Here is a 19,008-nt window from a genome sequence, read left to right as displayed (position 1 = left end):
AGAGGTGCGGGTGTGGCTAGAGGGGTCTGTAGAGGCACATCAGCACTGCTTCAACACCACAGACTGGGAGGTGTTCAAGTAAGCTGACTCCATCACGGCATATATCACCAAATGCATTGACGTCCGAACCAATTAGAAGCCGTGGCTGACAGGGATAGTCTGTAGGCTTTTGAAAGCTTGGAATGCTGCCTTCAAAGCAGGCAGGTTGGCCCGAGGACAGCAAGGGCAAACCTGTCACACAGCATCAGAGAGGGTAAGAGGCAGTACTCCAGGAGGATAGCCCACAGCTTCAGTGACAGCAGAGACTCACGCAGCCTATGACGAGCGCTACAGTCAATCACAGACTGCAAACCCCCGCCACAGACCTGTGATAGCTCCACCTCTCTGCTAAATCAGCTGAATGGGTTCTTCGCTTGCTTTGAGGCACAGAACACCACGCCTGCACAGAAGTCCCCCACCTCCTCTAGGCGACCAGGTGATTACACTGTCTACGGACAGTGTAAGAGGAACTCTCAGCAGGATCAACACCCACAAAGTTTCTGGTCCTGACAACATACCTGGCCATGAACTGAAGGACTACGCAGGGGAACTCACAGATGTCTTCACAGACATCTTCAACACCTCGCTGAGTCAGGTGGTTGTCCCCACGTGCTTCAAAGTCTCCACCATCATCCCGATACAGAAGAAGGTCTCACCCTCCGGCTTCAGTGACTACCGTCCAATTGCACTCACCCTCATCCTTTTGAAGTGCTTCGAATAGTTAGTCTCGGAGCACATCAAGTCTGCCCCCTCCCTTAGACCCCTTACACTTAGACCCTTTCTAGTTCGCCTACCGGTCCAATCGCTCGATCGAGGATGCCATCGCCACGGCCCTCGTTGAAAGACCTCACATACGCCAACAGCTGAGCATTGTCAGGACTCATTGGACTCATCCATAGCTAAGCCTACACACGGTGCCTTATCCATGGCTTCATCTAGCTGGGTTAGGACATCCTGAGTTACTTTTCTGTGTGGCAAATGATGCTGAGTGAATGTGTGGTTCAGGATCCTGGTGATTACTTATTTTCTATGATCTCACTTCAGATCCGAGTGGGTATGTTTGTTCCAACCCTTTATTCAATTCAATTCAATTCAATTTTATTTATATAGCGCCAGATTACAACAATTGTCATCTCAAGGCACTTAAGTAATATAGTCCAATTCAAGCCAACTGGAATTCAATTCATTGTAATCATAATCCAATTAATTCATATAGAGCCAATTCAAAAATTAATATCCTAGCTAAGGAAACCAACAGATTGCACCGAAACTTGTCTTCAGTCCAATCTCCATTATGTTTATGTTTTGTCTCATAATGGTGTTTCACGTTGGCACTTTTAAAAGGTGCCACAATTTCTAAACATATAAGACACAGTGGTTTAGTGGTCCCAGTGGTAAGTGTGAACAGAAATGACTCTCCACTCCATTCCAGATTAAATTCTAACATTTTAGAATTTTCTTTTTGGAGAGCGCCATTTGTTTCTCTTTTTTTTTTCCTTTCTCTGGCTCACTCATCTTTATCTCTCCCTTCCCCCAGCTCACTCGTCTTTTTCACTCCCTTTCTCTGTCTCAGTGGTCTGTATCTCTCCCTATAGATTTATTGCTATCTTTGACTTTCCTCTCTCTCATCCATCTGCAGAGTAGAGTGGCAATGTTTACTGCCTGAAATGCACAGACTTGATTGGCTGAATGGTATCATGTGTCAATTGGTCTATGCATTTCCTCATTCTCTAAACCATTACCGTAAAGGCTACATAAACTGCGTCTATAAAACAGAAGCACCCCATCAGATTTTAAATCTTAACCTTTAGCTTTGGCTGTAGGTCTGGGTCCGTATGTGGCAGCTTCTGGGTCTGGACCCAGACTGCGATCTGTCTGTTTGTGACCTCTGCTCTAGTCCATCACTGATACACCAAACAACCGCAGAGCTATCTGAGTATTTCTGGAGATGACAGGACTCTGAGTTGTACGGGAAGTCTGAGGTGTACAGAGCGAAGAGAAACTGTGAGAATACAGTCCCCTGTGGTGATCCTGTGTTGCTGAACACCTGCTCAGACAGACAACCCTTCAGTCTCACAAACTGTGGTCTGTTTGTGAGGAAATCAATTATCCAGGTGATTGTTGAGGGAGCCATCTTTATTTTCTGGGGCTTCTTACATAAAAGTACAGACTGGTATGTATTAAAAGCACTGGAGAACTCAAGGAATATTATCCTCACTGTGCTGCCTGCTTTATCCAGATGAGAGAGGGCTTGCTGAAGCAGGTAGATGATGACATTTTCAACACCAACCCGAGGACAATAAACTGTACAGTCCTGAAAGGTGTTACCAGTTGCAACTTAGGTGAGCCGGTCTCTGCAGGACTTTCATGATGTGGAATGTTTGGGCAACTGATCTGTTTTCCACAGCTCTGGAATAAATTATTATTGTTGATGTTACTGTTATTATTAACGCTTTAATTATAAGAACATTTCCGTAAACACAATCAATTTGCTCATTATGTGTTGGCTGAAAAACAAAAATTTCTATGACTAAATCAGGCAGTCCTGCACCCAGGAAACTGAGGTATGTTACAGACTGAAGCAGAAGGAATTTTTCCACCTGAAGCAGCAGCTCTTTTCATCTACATTGTCTCTCTGTGTGTGTATGTGTCACAGGCAGGTGGCAAGGCAAAATGTCAGCAATGATTGTGTCTGTGTGTGCACATGTCAATGAGAAGAAATTTATTTGAAAAGGGCATGTTTTAAAGGGCAGAGGAAGAGTGTTAACTTCTGCACTCTTTGTCAAGAAGATCTACTACTTCGTTCAAGAGCAAGGACAATGCCACAGCCTTGCAAGTTTACAGATTTAATATGAAACAAAGCATTAGGTAGTATGAAAGAGCATCAGGGATGAGGAGAAAAATTAATGTGAATAGTCTTGGACATCTTGTGATTGGAGGCTTGAGATATAAAAGACTTGACATTTGGGAGGGGGTGCACAGTCGGCTTTCTTGATGAATCTAAAGAGACTGTTAACTCAAATTGACTGTAGACCAGGTGATGGCTAAAAAAAAGAGGGTGACAAAAGTAAGGACGAGTGGATAAATAAATATGAAGAGGAGTGGGTTGGTATGGGATATAATGGACAGATGAGGGAGAGGAAAAGTGATAGATAGGAAAAATGGTGGTACAAAAGTGTCTACATGTGTCCACATTTGTCCATAGTGATAAAAATTAACACTGAGTGGTGATTTTATATATATATATGACATTTATTGCAATTTGGCGCTGTATAAATAAAACTGAATTGAATAAAAAAAAGGGAGTGCAAAAAAATTTAACCTCTCACAGGTGTGGCTGATAAGGGCACCTGCATTACTTCCATCTCTAAAACCTTGAGATCATCCTTAAGTAGTTTTGGTATAGGATCAAATCCACATTTCTTTAAATTCTCTCAATGAAAAAGGGCTACAAGGTATATGTACATCACACAGAATTTAATGTTAGTGGCAAATTTCTCAAAACAAAATAATTACAGCCAAGTTTTTGCACTCCCTTTTTCAATTCAATTAAATTCAGTTTTATTTATACAGTGCCAAATTACAAGAAATGTCATCTTAATTAATAAAATCCAATTCAAGCCAATTGGAGTTCAATTCATTGTAATTATAATCCAATGAAATCCAATTTATTGATTTAAAAATAATCCAATTTTAGGGAGGTAGCAGCAGGTGGGAAGTTGCGGAGAAGTGTGTAAGACTACAACTCAGCATCCTGGTCTCAACCCTGGATTGTAATGTTTTTGTTTGACTAATAAATTCGTTCATATTTCTAGAAATGAGAGCCGCTCCTTCCAAAGTGGGATGGATGCCGTCTCTCCTCATCTGACCAGGTTTTCGCTAGAAAGATTGCCAATTATCTATGTAGCCCATGTTGTTTTCTGGACACCATCTCGACAACCAGCAGTTGAAGGAGGACATACGGCGAAACATGTCATCACTGGTCAGATTTGGCAGGGGTCCAGAGAAAACTACGGAGTCCGACATTGTTTTGGCAAAATTACACACCAATGAAACATTAATTTTAGTGACCTCCGATTTGCATAACTGGTTGTAATTACTGTAGACGTGAATAACTATTTCACTGTATTTACGCTTATCCTTAGCCAGCAGTTTTAAATAGGATTCTATGTCGCCCACTCTGGCCCCTGGAATTTATTTGACTGTGGTCGCTGGTGTCTCTAATTTCTGACTATAGAGCTGCCAATTATCAGGGTTTTGTCCTCAGCAGGTGTGTCGCTGACTGGGGAAAATCTATTTGAAACGTCGACAGGTTGATAGTGAACCAGGGGCTTGACTTTAGGACTATGACTCCTCTTACTGACAGTCACCCTGCCACCCTGGGGTCCCGGCTGCTCAGGTTCTGCTAGGGGCCGTTAATGGAGCTAGCTAGGCTAGGTGGCTCCGCACTGGCTAAAGGGACCTATCTCACTATTGAGTGGTTTTCAACGGTGAAGAGCCGAGCTTCTAATTCAGATAACCTCGCCTCCAAAACTATAAAAATAAATGTGTTACATGTACCATTATCGCCCTTAGGAGGCAGAGGAGTAACTAAACATCTGACACACAGAGCAGGTGAAAGCAGGAGATGGAGGAAGAGAACTGGTAGCAGTGCTAAACAAGAGTACCAGACACACCGCTAAAAAGCGAAAATAAATTCTAAAGATCTGTAGGAGTGAGTGTTAGAATAGAACAAGTATGATATAGAGTTAACAATGCAAGATGTGTAAATTATAGGGAAAAATAAGGTGATTATTTGTTGTCCAAGAGGAGCAAGAAATTCCACAGTACAGAAACACGGTAACAGGAAGTAATACAATATGTCTTACCGCACAGCAAAGCGCCAGCAGCTTCAAAATCATCATAGTAGAGCTGGATCTGGAGAGCATGTTCTTGTTTATTAGAATAAACTGTGATTTCTGAAATAGGAGCCATTGTTTAAATCTCTTTTAAAAACTTCCATGTGTGGTTTTGCTTTTCAGAAACTGTTATAAAGTTCACTGCTCCTAAACATAGATGAAAGAGATTCCATGATGGGTACATTCATGAACTTATCAATGACAGGAACTTGCTTGTCTGGATTTTCAAGCAGATCTAAATAATCCTCATCTTTTTCCTTAAAACTCAATCTGATTTAGAAAATGGACAGCATAATGTTAGACAAGTGATTTGTAGTGAAGACGCCAAAACACTTTTAGAGCCTTTTACCAGTAGACTACTGATCCAATCATATATTGTGTTTATTTCAGAGCTGTGCAGTGCTGAAAAGGCATGGGAAATCAACCGTCTCCAATTTACACTTACCACCCTCATCAGACTCATGCTATGCAGACAAAAGCAGCTCATCCTCATATGTAGTCAAGTCACGTCAAATTGATCTGTACAGCACATTTCATGTACAAAACAATAATTCAAAGTGCTTTACATAAAATAAAAGCATTGCAGCGGGGAGTGGAAGAAGCATTAAAAATACATAAAAGAATATAAAGAGAAAACAAATAAAATCATTAAAATCATTAAAAACAAGCAACAGTCTGGATAAGTTAAAAGATACTGTGCAGATTTCATGCATAGACATATAAGAAAATAAATGTTTTAACCTGGATTCAAAAATGTCTACATTTGGTGACAGTTTAATCTCCACTGGCAGTTTGTTTCACTTGTTTGCAGCATAACAGCTAAGTGCTGCTTCTCCATGTTTAGCCCAGACTCTGGACTGGACTAGCTGACCTGAGGCCTTGGATCTAAGAGCTCTGCTGGGTTTATATTCCTTGAACATATCACAGCTGTATTTTGGGCCTAAACCGAGATTTGTAAACCATCAGTAGGCTTTTAAAATCTGTTCTCTTATATTCAAATCATCACATAAAATTAAGCAAAACATCAAATACAGGATATGATGGACCCAGACGCACTCACACATACACACCTGGTCCACAACAGTCTCTACGAGTCAACTAAAACCCTTGTTGTAGCCTAGGTGCATTGGGGCTTAAAACAAACTGCCCGCTTCACTTTTAACAAGCAGAACAAAATAAAAGGGACATGCACATTCAGTACTGACATCTCCAGACAGATATTGGGGTAAAGAGGACTCAACAGGTCACCAACAGGGTGCAGCAGCAGCAGCAGCAGCAAACCGTTCAAGCAGGCCAACACATCCACAGCTCACACACACAGCTGGAAGGACGCAGATCCTATAAAGTTCACAGGAGCTTCGCTTCCCTCTTTAATGACGTCAAAACATCCGTCTCCTTCCCCTCTCGGTTAGTCACAAAGTTCTTCACATCAGGTAAACTGGCCCGTTTCCAGTTTACCTTAAAAATAACAACTCTGGTCCACCAAATCACTCCAACACAGACTCGGTCAAGGTAACTCGTCTTCATCCCACTATGTTCCCAACCCGTCACCTACAGACTGCCCTGCGATTGGCCGGAGTTACCTGAGCTTTACACATGCCAATACTGTCAAACAAATGAATGATTGACAACTCACAAAGTAATAATACAGTGAGCCTAAATAACACACAATGACTCACATATCTCACAAGCACTATGAAATCAAAAGACATAACTTATTTTAACAGATCACTTTTTTTTGCATTATTAAATTGTTCTGCATTTTAATCATCCATCCATCCATCCATCCATCCATCCATTTCCTATACCGTCAATCCGTCAGTCGGGTAGCGGGTGGGCTGGAGCCTATCCCAGCAGTCATTGGGTGAAAGGCGGGGTACACCCTGGACAGGTTGCCAGTTATTTTAATCATATTTATGAATTTTTACCCACTGCAATACATCATGAACTTTTATGAACTATGAATATTTGTTATCAAAATAAGTCAATTGTGACTTAAAAGGGCTGAACAATTATATGTATGGTGCTTGTCAGAATTAAACACAGAATTGTGAAATTAATTTAATGTAAATAAACCAATTGAAATGAAATTTTAGTCGAAAGTTTAAAACCATAAAAACACAAATGTAAAAATAACCTAGATCAAAATTATGGCACTCTTTTAAAATCTTAGTTTCCCAAACAGAAGTTAAAAAAAGAAAAAAGAAACACGACTCACTTGATCTGAACTAACAAATTGAGAATTTTGCTTAACTGTTTTCAATCTAACAATGAACTCAGGAGAGCTGTCTGAGTTAATCATATTTAATTTTAAAAAGTTCTCAAAGCCACAAAGCAGCTATTAGGCGCATTCCCACTGTAGGAACCTTTTGCAGTTCCTATAACCTTCTCAGGAATAGGGCTGTTTTTTCATGCATTCGGACATACAGGAACTCGGGACCACGGCCCTCAGTTCCTATAACCATTTTAGCTCCTTCTCCGAGGCAGGGTCTTTTCTGGGTTCCATAGGAACACAGGATATGATATAACTGAAAAAAATAACCATTTTGTTAGGTACATTAAAAATGGACCCCAAAGTAGTGGCATTAATTGTGAGAATGCTTTAAGGCATTGTCACTATTGTTTTCCTGTTTCTCTTTATTATTATTCCAACATCTTAGTTCTTCCGTACGTTTTTTGCCGTTTAACTAGTCCTGCATACTTTAACCGATTTCAACCATTTTGGTATCAAAACGTTCAGCTCCTTCAGGAGATTTATGCTATGCCTTTTGGTGTTTATAATTTTTATACTTTTTAAACTATTCAAGTTCAAGTCATTACAATGTTCAAATGTTCAATCTTCAAATTCTTTCAACCCAGATTTCAGCAACTGGTTTTCTGCTAACTATTTTCAACTTTTTGAGCATGGTCAACTAATCCATTCAACTTAAAAAGCATTCTCACAGCTGTTTCGCAGGAATAGCTTTTTTTTTAGTTAACTTTTATTTTTAACAATGTCACTCCACAGTAAAAAGCGAGTGTTGATCAGTAAGGCTTTCAGAATCAGGAACTGGAGAATCTACCTTTTTTTTAAACGATTCAAATTTACAGTGTCAGAAGCTTTTGCTTTAGTATTTTTACAGGATTAAGATAACATATTTGCACATTCCAACTTCTGTTTTGTAGACTCTCACTTTAAAGAATCGGGGAAAAGCTCCACCTGGCTAGAGAGATTATATTGGCCCTTTATGGCCAAAGATATATAGGAGTATGTCACCCAAAAATGCCTGTGTAAGTCAAGAAACCCACCACACATAACTGTGCTCCAATGGGCAGCATCACTTCCAGCTTTCCATTGGAGCTGGTGTGTATTGATTATTTACATTTGGAGACCTGTTGTGGAGAATTAGTGGTGATTTCAAATTTCACTAGATTTGCTCAGGCATACCCCACGAGAAATAAGTGTGAAAAGAAAGCTACTGAATTGATGAATTGGGTATCTGTGGTATGGTTGGGTATTTGTCAAAGCTGCATCACAACCAAGATCGTGAATTTGAGAACAAATTGTTCCAGACATTACAGCAGTTGTCTGGAGTAGGGTACTCGTGAACAATGCCCTCCCATTCACAAAGAAATCCAATTGAGCAGTTAAACCGCACTATCTTCCAGATGTTACGGACTTTGACTGAAAGCGAGAAATTGCAGTGGAAGGATCACCTCCCGCATGTGGTACATGCATACAATTGCTCTACTGGCTACTCACCATTTTTCCTACTCTTCAGCCGTTACCCACACCTCTCAGTTGACTTGTTGTTTTGGTTAGCTGGGAACAAAGAGTCAAGCTCACCTTGAGGATATGGGCTGAGTGAATGTCACAAGCTTACTTGATTGCCAGGAAAATCAGCAAGAAGTCCAGTGCAAACAGGAAAGTCACTTACGACAAGAGAGCAAAAGGAGTAGCCTTGCAACCAGGGGAATGTGTTCTGGTTCGGAACCTCAGTTAATGTGGAGGACCAGGAACATTATGGGAATACTGGGAGAAAACAGTTTACATACTCAAATGCTAACAGCCCAGTGTATGTTATCTGTCCCGAATCTGGGAAACAGAATAAAATCAGGACACTGCAACGCAACCTCTTTTGCTAGTAAATCATTTTCCTCCTGATGAGACTCTGCAACATGACAGGCTGGCACCTGTAATAAATAAAGACTCCAACTAAGACAAGGAGAATACAGAGAGACAGAAAAAGAAAGCAATGATGGTGAATAATCTGATTCCGATTATGACTGTTCTTCAGGATACTGGTTGAGGGTATCTGCACAAAGAACGGAGCAAAGGCAGAGTTAGGTGGCACTTAATTACTTTTTTATATATAAAAACAATACTATCTTGAGGTTTGTTTTCTTTTTTTTACACCCGACCCTTTCATTTTATCCCTCACAAAGCTCACAACATCATTTTTTACTTCCATTTTCATTTTTCACCTCTGGTTTCGCATTCCTGTTTGAATCACACCCATTTTCTGTCTGCCTTCATCCCTCGGGCAAATCACAGAACTGCTGTCATATGTTATCATGTGATGCCCCACTGCTTTCTCATGCCTCAGAATGTTTGATCACAAATTTCCTGAAGCATCTACAATGTTTTCCATCTCTTTTCTGTCTTTTAATCAAATTTAAGTTTTTAGCAAGTTCTGTCTGTCAACAACAAATTAAGTTTATTTAACTTTTTATCATTTTAACCCAGTCTAATTAATAACCTGATTGATGGACAGCAACAATTGTTTCTTTAAGGTAATAATCTGTGTTTTATCTCATTGGTATTGAGTTAACACCCAACTAAATGTGCAAACCAGGATACTGGCAAATCTTCTGCTTTTGTATAAACAGTTCCTTTTGCTGATGCTCAATTCAATTGTATTCTATTAGCAGCACCTGGCTGCTAATAAATACATACAATGGTGGACTTAATTTTTCACACTCTGCAACTATTATTTTTTCAGATTGAGAAAACAAACCCTGTGCAGACCAATTAAACTACTATTTTCTTTCCAGATATACTGCTCCCCATAGTTAAACTTATTAATATTACAATGTTTCATAACATTTGCTTTTGATGATTCAACATTTCCAAATTTCTGTTGTATTGAATGATGAACAGATTTGAAAGTTGTTGTACTTGGAGCTCAGTATGGAAGACTGAGATGCCAGCAGTCAAAAACAATGAAATAGTTGACAATATGTCGCATGGAGGTCGAGGACGATACCTGTCGAGTGGCAGTCCGGGCTGGTGTTTCCTATTTTTAAGAGAGTGTGTTCCAATTTCAGAGGAATCACACAACACAGCCTCCCCAGGCAAGTTTACTCCAGGGTGTTGGAGAGTAGACTCCGACCAATTGTTAAACCTTAGATTCAGGGGGAGCATAGTGGTTTTAGCCCAGGTCATGGAACAGTGGACGAGGGGGCTCGTGTACAAAGGGTGTACACACAAAAAAGTGAGGTACGCTCTTTTTCACGTCAACGATCAGATGTATCAAGAGCGAAATGTCCATGGAAATGTGCGGTGCCTCACGCCAACTTCATGGCTGGCGTACTCACTTTCTACAGCTGTTGATTCTTTGGCGACACTTAGAGGTGATGTTGGGAAACTATAATAAATAAATATGAAAACAATTAGTCCTCAGACTGTGATGTAAACATTTGAAACACATGAACAATTAATAATGAATAACAATTAACACACCCATGTCTCTGCAGTTACACGAGTGGATATAAAAGCATGCGTAAAGTGGTGCAATGCATACCATTAAAAACAATGGCTGCTTTAACGGTATTAGAAGACATTGCACATGGTGCAATTCGAAGACAGTGTGTGTTCAGAGACAGATGATGGCGACTGGCTCATCAGCCGCTTTAGTTTTCCCGAGGGCAATCTTCCTGGAACTGTGTGTAGAGCTGCGGCAGCCGTTGGAGCTTAACACAGAGGCCGGTGGGCAGCCATTCTCCGCTTCACATCCACCTCAATATCGGACCACTTCTTCATCACCCCTGCTCGTGTGTGCTTCTCAGACCCCACAGCATTAACAGCCTCGCACACGCTCTCCCACCCACTCCTCTTACGTTTGCTGCTTATGCTGGAGGACAGTGTGCCAAAGAGCACATTTTTATTACAATGATTTTCTGATCGTGCAGGGCTCATTTAGATATAATTTGCATATTTAAGTAGGGGCGTGGACAGGTAGGGGTCGGGTACTCCATGTGCGCTCAATTCCACCTCTATTGGTACAAAGGAAATGTGCTTGGATTCATGCATAGCACAGATTCATACATATTTTTGTGCATAGGAGGGCATTTTGGTTTGAGCGTACGCCATGTTTCAGTAGGAAATCCACGCGAGTCTTTTTACATGAGGCCCCTGCTCCTTGGTGATGGTGAAGGAGAGGGGGGGTTGAACTGTCCGTGGGTGTGGCGAATGGGGGTGCTCTGCAGTCTGAGATGATGATGGACTGTGTTCCCCGAGGGATTCTTTGGGGGATACTGAGGGAGTAAGGGGCATTTAAGAGCTATCCGGTTCCTGTATAACCAAAGCAAGTTCCTGTGTCCACCAAGGCCATAACTACCATTGAGGACACTGAGGTCGTGTCCTCTGTATTTTTTATTTTTTTTTTGCTTAAATTGTGGTACATAAACTTAAACTCAAAATAAATTACACATGAAACTGACACAGGACGATGACCTTGGCCTCCCACAAAACTGTAAGGTGATTTTATACTTGGAGAGCCAAGAGTAGCGCGACTGTTTAATAAAACAGTTGCTCGAGAGTTTGGGCATACTGCGCGTCATCAACAACACGCACTGTCGCTATGGTAACTATCACACACAAGTCTGAAGTTGCTATTGTTACTGCTTAGTGAGTCAGTCAGCCAGTCACACCAGTTACTGGAAGAGGAGCATTTCGAGCTGAAAGGTGGAGAGCAGTTTAAGTGGTAGATGACTGTGAGAAAAAAATGCATTTTCATGTGGAAATATTTTTATTGCAGCCCAGCCTACTCAGATAGCAAGGAAACATGAATCAAAGTTTAATTTAAGTGAAATCTGTCAGTACCGGTCTTCAGTCAATTTCCACCTGGGTGCGATTTGTGAGAAAACCAGAGGGAGGCATAATTTTGAGAAACATTTTATTCAGAAAAATTACCACACAATAGTGTGAGAACATGAAAACTGTTTTCAATTAAAGCTTTTCAATTCAATTAAATTTTATTTATATAGCACCAAATTAAAACAATTGTCATCTCAAGGCACTTCAATAATATAGTCCAATTCAAGCCAATTGGAGTTCAATTCATTGTAATCGTAATCCAATGAAATCCAATTAATTAATTTCAAAATAATCCAATTAATTCATATAGAGCCAATTCAAAAACCGATATCCTAGCTAAGGAAACCAACAGATTGCACTGAAACTTGTCTTCAGTCCAATCTCCCGTCCTGAGCGTGCACGGCGACTGTGGAAAGGAACGACTCCCTTTTAACAGGAAGAAACCTCTGGCAGAACCAGACTCAGGAAGGGTGGCCATCCGCCTCGACCAGCTGGGGTTTGAGAAGACAGAAAAGATAGAAAAGAGGGGGGAAAAACACCCTAACACCATTCAAAGGATACCTGTTGGAACAGGGAAACACAAGTTAATAACCACAATAATGTCACATGTACATAATATCATTTGATATTATTATCTTCTGTTTTGGATGACAAAAACAGGAAGTTGGACTTGTGAAACGCAAGAAAATCCGGTTGGTTTTTAAAATAAAACTTCTTTCAACGAGCGTGACGCTTCTGACTCACTCCCGGTCGATCATAATCACAGCCAAGGCCGTAACTACCATTGAGGACACCGAGGTTGTGTCGTTGGTATTTTTTATTTTATTTTTTATTTTTTGCTTAAATTGTGGTGATTTTATATTTTAAGAGCCAAGAGTAGTGCAACTGTTTAATAAAACAGTGGCTCAGTTTGGGCTTACGTGCTGCACGTCATCAACAACATGTACTGTCGCTATGGTAACTACCACCATTACCGTTACCGTTAGTGACTCAGTCAGTCACACCTGTCACTGGAAGAGGAGCACATCAAGCTAAAAATGTAGGTGGAGAGCAGTTTAAGTGGTAGATGACTGTGAGAAAAAAAAAAGCATTTTAATGTGGAGAGATTTTTATTTTAGCTCAGCGTACTGCTCAGATAGAAGGAAACATGATTCAAAGTTTAATCCTGGTTAATTCCGTCAGTACCGGTCTTCAATCAATTGTCACCGGTTGAATCAACATTCACTTTGCGATTGAAATGTCAGCGACGTCTTCGATTGAAAATTAAACGTTTATTCAGTGTTGATTTCTCAGTGTTGGCTGCTGAACCTGTTCTATATTTCTGCCGGATGCCGGAGCACAACGCAGCAACACAGCACAGAGCAGGACAGGGACAGGAAGTCGTGCGCAGAAGCAGTTTCTATCAGTTTAGTATTTGACTGTGTTCATATTCCTTATTAAAGGGAAAACAGGACAGGGAGGAAAAGCCCGAGCCAAACCAAGCTCATCTTTGGGCCAAGCAGCAAGAAGAGGAGCAGTGTTAGAGGGAGAGCAGGTACTATAAAAGGAAGAGACTATGCCAGAGTTCGCACGTGTGATCACCACATCGCTTCATCGCAGGTCTCTGTAAGTATGTTTCAATTTTCGGTGTCAGAGGTAACTAGCACTTAACACACCGGTGGAGTACAGCTTTTACTGCTGACTCTTTTCGTCCTTCTGGGCGTGTTGGTTAGGCTGATGTATGTCAGGGTGCACCTTCTTACAGTGACTGGCATGAATCCAGGTTGCTCTCTCTGCGACTTTAACAGCTGTGTGAGTGACCAGTAGCACCTGGAACGGGCCTTGCCAGCGTTTGAAGTCCCTTCACCACCACCCAGTCACCTGGTTGGAGTGGCTGCAGGGGTGTGTCTGCTGTGGCTGGAAGGGCTGCTTTTGCTGTGAAACTTGAGACAGAACAGTGGAAAGGTTTCGACAGTAAGACAACATAGCATCATCACAAACAGTTGTGGAAGGGAGGGGTCTGCTTACCAGGTCCCAATCCCAGGTTAGAAGGTCTGCCAAATAAAATTTCAAATGAGCTGAGATTCACTCGAGCTCTGATTCTCATCCACAATAGGTAATGGTTTTGTCCATGGCAGACCCGTTTCTTCACAACATTTGACTAACTTGGACTTCAATGTACCATTTTCTCTTTCCACAGCACCTCAGCTCTGTGGATGATAAGCACAATGTGTGCGCAAACTTATTCCCAGGAACTTACCAACCTCAGTCAATGCAGTGTTTACAAAGTGTGTGCCATTATCACTGCTGATCTTCTCTGGAATGCCCCATCTAGGAATGATTTCTGTCAGCAGTGCTTTAGTCACTGCATTACTGTTTGCATGTTTTGCAGGGAAAACTTCCACACATTTACTAAACATGTCCACTACTACTAGTGCATATTTCTTTCCCTCAGCTGGTGTGAATTCAACAAAGTCCATCATAAAATGTTAAAATGGTCTCTCTGGTGGAGGGTGTGCGGCTTGTGATGTGTGTAATGCCTTTCCTACATTATGTGTGGCAGAAACCATACACGACGGACAGTATTTTTGTGCATATGAACTGAACCCTTTTGTGAACCACTGAGCAGTGAGTGCATCCAGCATCCCCCCTTTTGACACATGGTCCAGCAGGTGTGTCAATTTTGCAAAATGAGGGAAAAAGTGTTTAGGTATACAGGATTTACCATCAGGTCCCATCCAAACACCATCTGTATGAGTTGCACCCACGGAGGACCAAATGCGTTTTTCATCTGCAGAGGCAAAAGTTTGCAAAGCATGGAGATCTGTGAGGGAGTCTTCTGCTTGCAAAGAGAGGGATACGAAAACAGGAAAAGATTTAGCTGCTTGCTTAGCTGCAGCATCAGCTCTGGCATTGCCACAAGCAACAGAATCTTCTGAGTTAGTGTGAGCCGCACACTTACAGACCAAGATTTCTGTCGGCAAAAGGATTGCATCAAGAAGACCAGAAACCTGCATGGAGTTCAGAATAGTTTTACCATCTGATTTAAGGACATGCCTGTGTTTCCACAGTGCACCAAAGTCATGAACAACACCAAACTGTAACTTAGAAAGGCTGGCTCTATGGCCATAAGAATGAAGATGTTTCAGCAGTGTCTTTTTCACACTGTTGTTTAGATGGGCTGCATAAAAGGATGTCATCCATGTACTGCAAAAAGCAGAGCCTGAGGTTAGTTGGAGCGGTTCCAGACTAGCTTTGAGGGCAGCATTGTAAATAGTGGGACTTTCACAGTACCCCTGGCATAACTGAGTAAAAGTCCAAGATCTCCCCTCAAACTCAAAAGCAAACCAAAACTGGCTGTCAGGGTGCACAGGCACAGAGAAAAATGCGTTAGACAAGTCAACTACTGAGAAAAACTGCATCTGATGGAATTTGAGACAAAATAGTGCGTGGATTAGGCACAGTGGGAGCACGTGGACTGCAGCATTCACTTCTTGGAGGTCCTGTACAAAACGCCATTCATCTGGCTGGCCAGCATCTTTAATCTTTTTAACAGGAAATAACAGAGTGCGCACAGGTGAATTTTCACAAGGAACAATAACGCCTGTTTTCTGAAAAGATTGAAAAACAGGTTTAATCCCTTTAATTGCTTCAGGCTTCAAAGGGTATTGTTTTTTACACGGACGGAAATCTGATTTAGGGGTGATAATTACTGGTTCACAGCCTTTTATCAACCCCACATCATATTTGCTCTTAGCCCAAAGATCACTGAGCACTTCAGCCAACATGGGTAAGGAAGACAGATCTGTTTCAGATAAAAACATGCTTCAAAATGTGATTCTGTGGTGGGAATTAATCCCACAGTTCTTTGACAATGCATTGTACTCAAAAATGTTTTTTTTTTGTATGCTGACAATCGTTCAGAAAACATCAAATTTAGATCAGCAGTTGAAACAGTCCAATCAGTTTATTTCTGACAAGTAGCAACAAACTCTCCCACACCTTGCCAGTGCCAGTGTGTAGGTTTGTCCAAGGAAATGTGAGGGCGAGTACCACAAACATTAAAAAAATCTGATTGCTCCGGAGTGAGCGACACAGCCACTGCTACAGTTTGTGAATTCCAAAATAAAGTAGTCGTACATATGTGCAAAACCACTTCCTCTCATAGTCATTGTCAGGCCCCAAATAAATGTGGGATGTGCAGTGCAAATCAACAGGTTGCATGAAATCAGCAAGGGGTGAAACCAAAGCTTTTGCTTCTTCCAGGAGCTGTTGTGAAAAAGGAGAGCTGGGAAGTTTGCACTCATAAGCATATGTAAGTGCAGATGAGTCAAACTGCACTGCTGTGAAAACTCTTTCAGCCAACATAACCTTAACACCCTCTGGTGTAGAAGTTAAAATAATGCCTAGTTTACACATGAGATCACAGCCTATCAGGTTGATGGGGCACAGCTCTGATGACAAAAATGAGTGTTTGAAAGAGAGCCCATCGGAAGTGACACACGCAATGAGCGTTGTCATTTTCTCCTTCACAACCTGGCCTGATGCAGACAGAGTAAACGTGGTTTCCACTTAACTTTGGAGGACAATCAAACACCCCTGACTTCACTACTGATGATGTAGCCCCAGAGTCAACCATAAATGTTACTTTTTTCCCCTTAACAATAAGCTGAAAAGTTGGAAAAGCTTTGTAGGCTTCAGATGTTAAATGAACATCCATCCATTTTCTATACCGACAGTCCGTTAATCGGGTAGCGGGTGGGCTGGAGCCTATCCCAGCAGTCATCGGGCGAAAGGCGGGGTACACCCTGGACAGGTCGCCAGTTCATCACAGGGCCACATAGAGACAAACAACCATGCACGCTCACACTCACTCCTACGGACAATCTGGAGTCACCAATTAACCTGACATTCATGTTTTTGGATGGTGGGAGGAAGCCGGAGTACCAGGAGAGAACCCACGCATACAGGGGGAGAACATGCAAACTCCACACAGAAAGGCCCCAGCTGGGAATCGAACCTGGAACCCTCTTGCTGTGAGGTGACGGTGCTAGTTCCTATTAACTGAGGTAAATATCTTTGCTCTAGGATGGAAATAGCATGTAAAAAAAAACAAAAACTCAGGCATTCGAGAAAGATGGCAAACGAAGAGCAAGATTAAGCTACGTCCCGCTACATTTCGTTTGTGATGAGCATGGTTATGGCACAAATGCGATGCACCACAGTGCATTCTCCATAGCGTTGTTTATTTCTTTCCGACAGTGGCGACAACAACAGTAATATCGTCTCCTTCGACTTCCGGGTGACGATACTGGGAAAAAAATCTCGAGCATGCGTAGAACGCTCATTCCAATCCACCACGTGCTTCTGCCATCTACATGCATGTTTGCTGTACATTTGGATCGAGCTATCTCGGGGTTTTAATCCGATTGCGAGTAACTCGATGCAATCCATTTTTTTGTAAGATTAAGGTGTCTACATGAACTGAATAACTCAGTCTTATTGTAATTTAGCCATTAATCTGATCCGATGGCACTCATGTAAACCCACTGACTGTGAGAATCACATTCTTTGATTTCTCCAGTGCCTTTAACGCCATTCAACCTCTGCTACTGGGTGAGAAGCTGAGGGGGATGGGTGTTCACAACTCAATGATCTCCTGGGTTACTGACTACTTGACAGGCAGGCCACAGTTTGCCCGTCTGGGCAGTGTCCTGTCTGATGTGGTGGTCAGTCAGTGGGTTTACATGATGAGATTAACTCGATTATAGCTATAGTTGGGTTATGCTCCTGATCTGAGCAAGGGTAATTATCCTTTGTTACATGGCGGTGAATGTAACGAATCAGTGGCACAAAGCATGCAATACCACAGTAGATAAGTGGCGCTGTACCCATTTCAACAGACTCGACTGGGTATCTAATACTGAGGCTGTGTGCAAGAAGGGGATGAGCAGACTTTATTTCCTGAGGAGGCTGATATCCATCAACCTGTGCAACAAGATGTTGGAGATATTCTATCAGAGTGTTGTTGCCGGCACCGTTTTCTTTGTGTGTTGGGGCAGCAGCATCAGAGCCAGCGCACTAACAATCTGGACAAAATCATTCAGAAAGGTGGCTCTGCACTTTGTCTCAGGTTGGAGTCTTTTGAGACTGTGGTGGAGAGTCGGACACTGAATAAGCTCTTGTCCATTATGGATAATAATCAGCACCCTCTCCATCACACCGTGGTCAGACAGCGGCAAACCTTCTCACACAGGCTTCAGCTCTGCTGTCAAAGGGACAGATACAGTAAATCATTCCTGCCACATGCCATCACACTGTTCAACAAAAGCTGAAAGCACTGGTGATAATTCTCTATCTGCACTCTAGATCTATTTTCTGTTAAACATACTGCTCATTTATACATATTTTCAATAACTGCTACTGGTACACTTTAATACTGCACAAGTGCACATTCTGTTGTATATAGATGATATTTTTACTTGAATCTTATTTGTAATTACAATCTTAAAGGTTGAATTGTACATTTAATTTTTCTACTACTTAATAATAGGTGCTTTGTTCTTCTATGTCTATTTCACTTGGGTGTAAATGCTGCTACTGTAAAGTAATTTCCCAGTTTGGTACGAATAAAGTACTTCTATTCTATATTTTATCCCTCTGTCCCAGGACAGTTCATTTCCTTTTTATTCCTAATCCTAAAATTTCTGGGGGAACCCGCCTAGAAGTTCTGATTCATGACGTCAGTATTTTTTGGACCATGCGTACAGCCCTGGTGTCCACATTCTTGGCACTAAGTCGAATATTTTAAAAACTCATCTCACTAAATGACTGCTTGTTTAACCAATTCACTCACTCACATTAAACTGTTCTAAATGTGTTGGTTAAACACATTATTTATCAGTTAACTGAATAGAAATTGAACATGTTATATTTAGGTAATTTGATGTGCAGAGTACCTAATTTTCAATTGTAAGTTAAAGTTGATTTTCGTAGCCAACTATTTAATGGGAT

This window comes from Leuresthes tenuis, unplaced genomic scaffold, assembly GCF_036924035.1.
Source record: "Leuresthes tenuis unplaced genomic scaffold, fLeuTen1.0.hap1 SCAF_16, whole genome shotgun sequence".
Lineage (NCBI taxonomy): Eukaryota > Metazoa > Chordata > Actinopteri > Atheriniformes > Atherinopsidae > Leuresthes > Leuresthes tenuis.
This window is presented reverse-complemented; position numbering follows the sequence as displayed.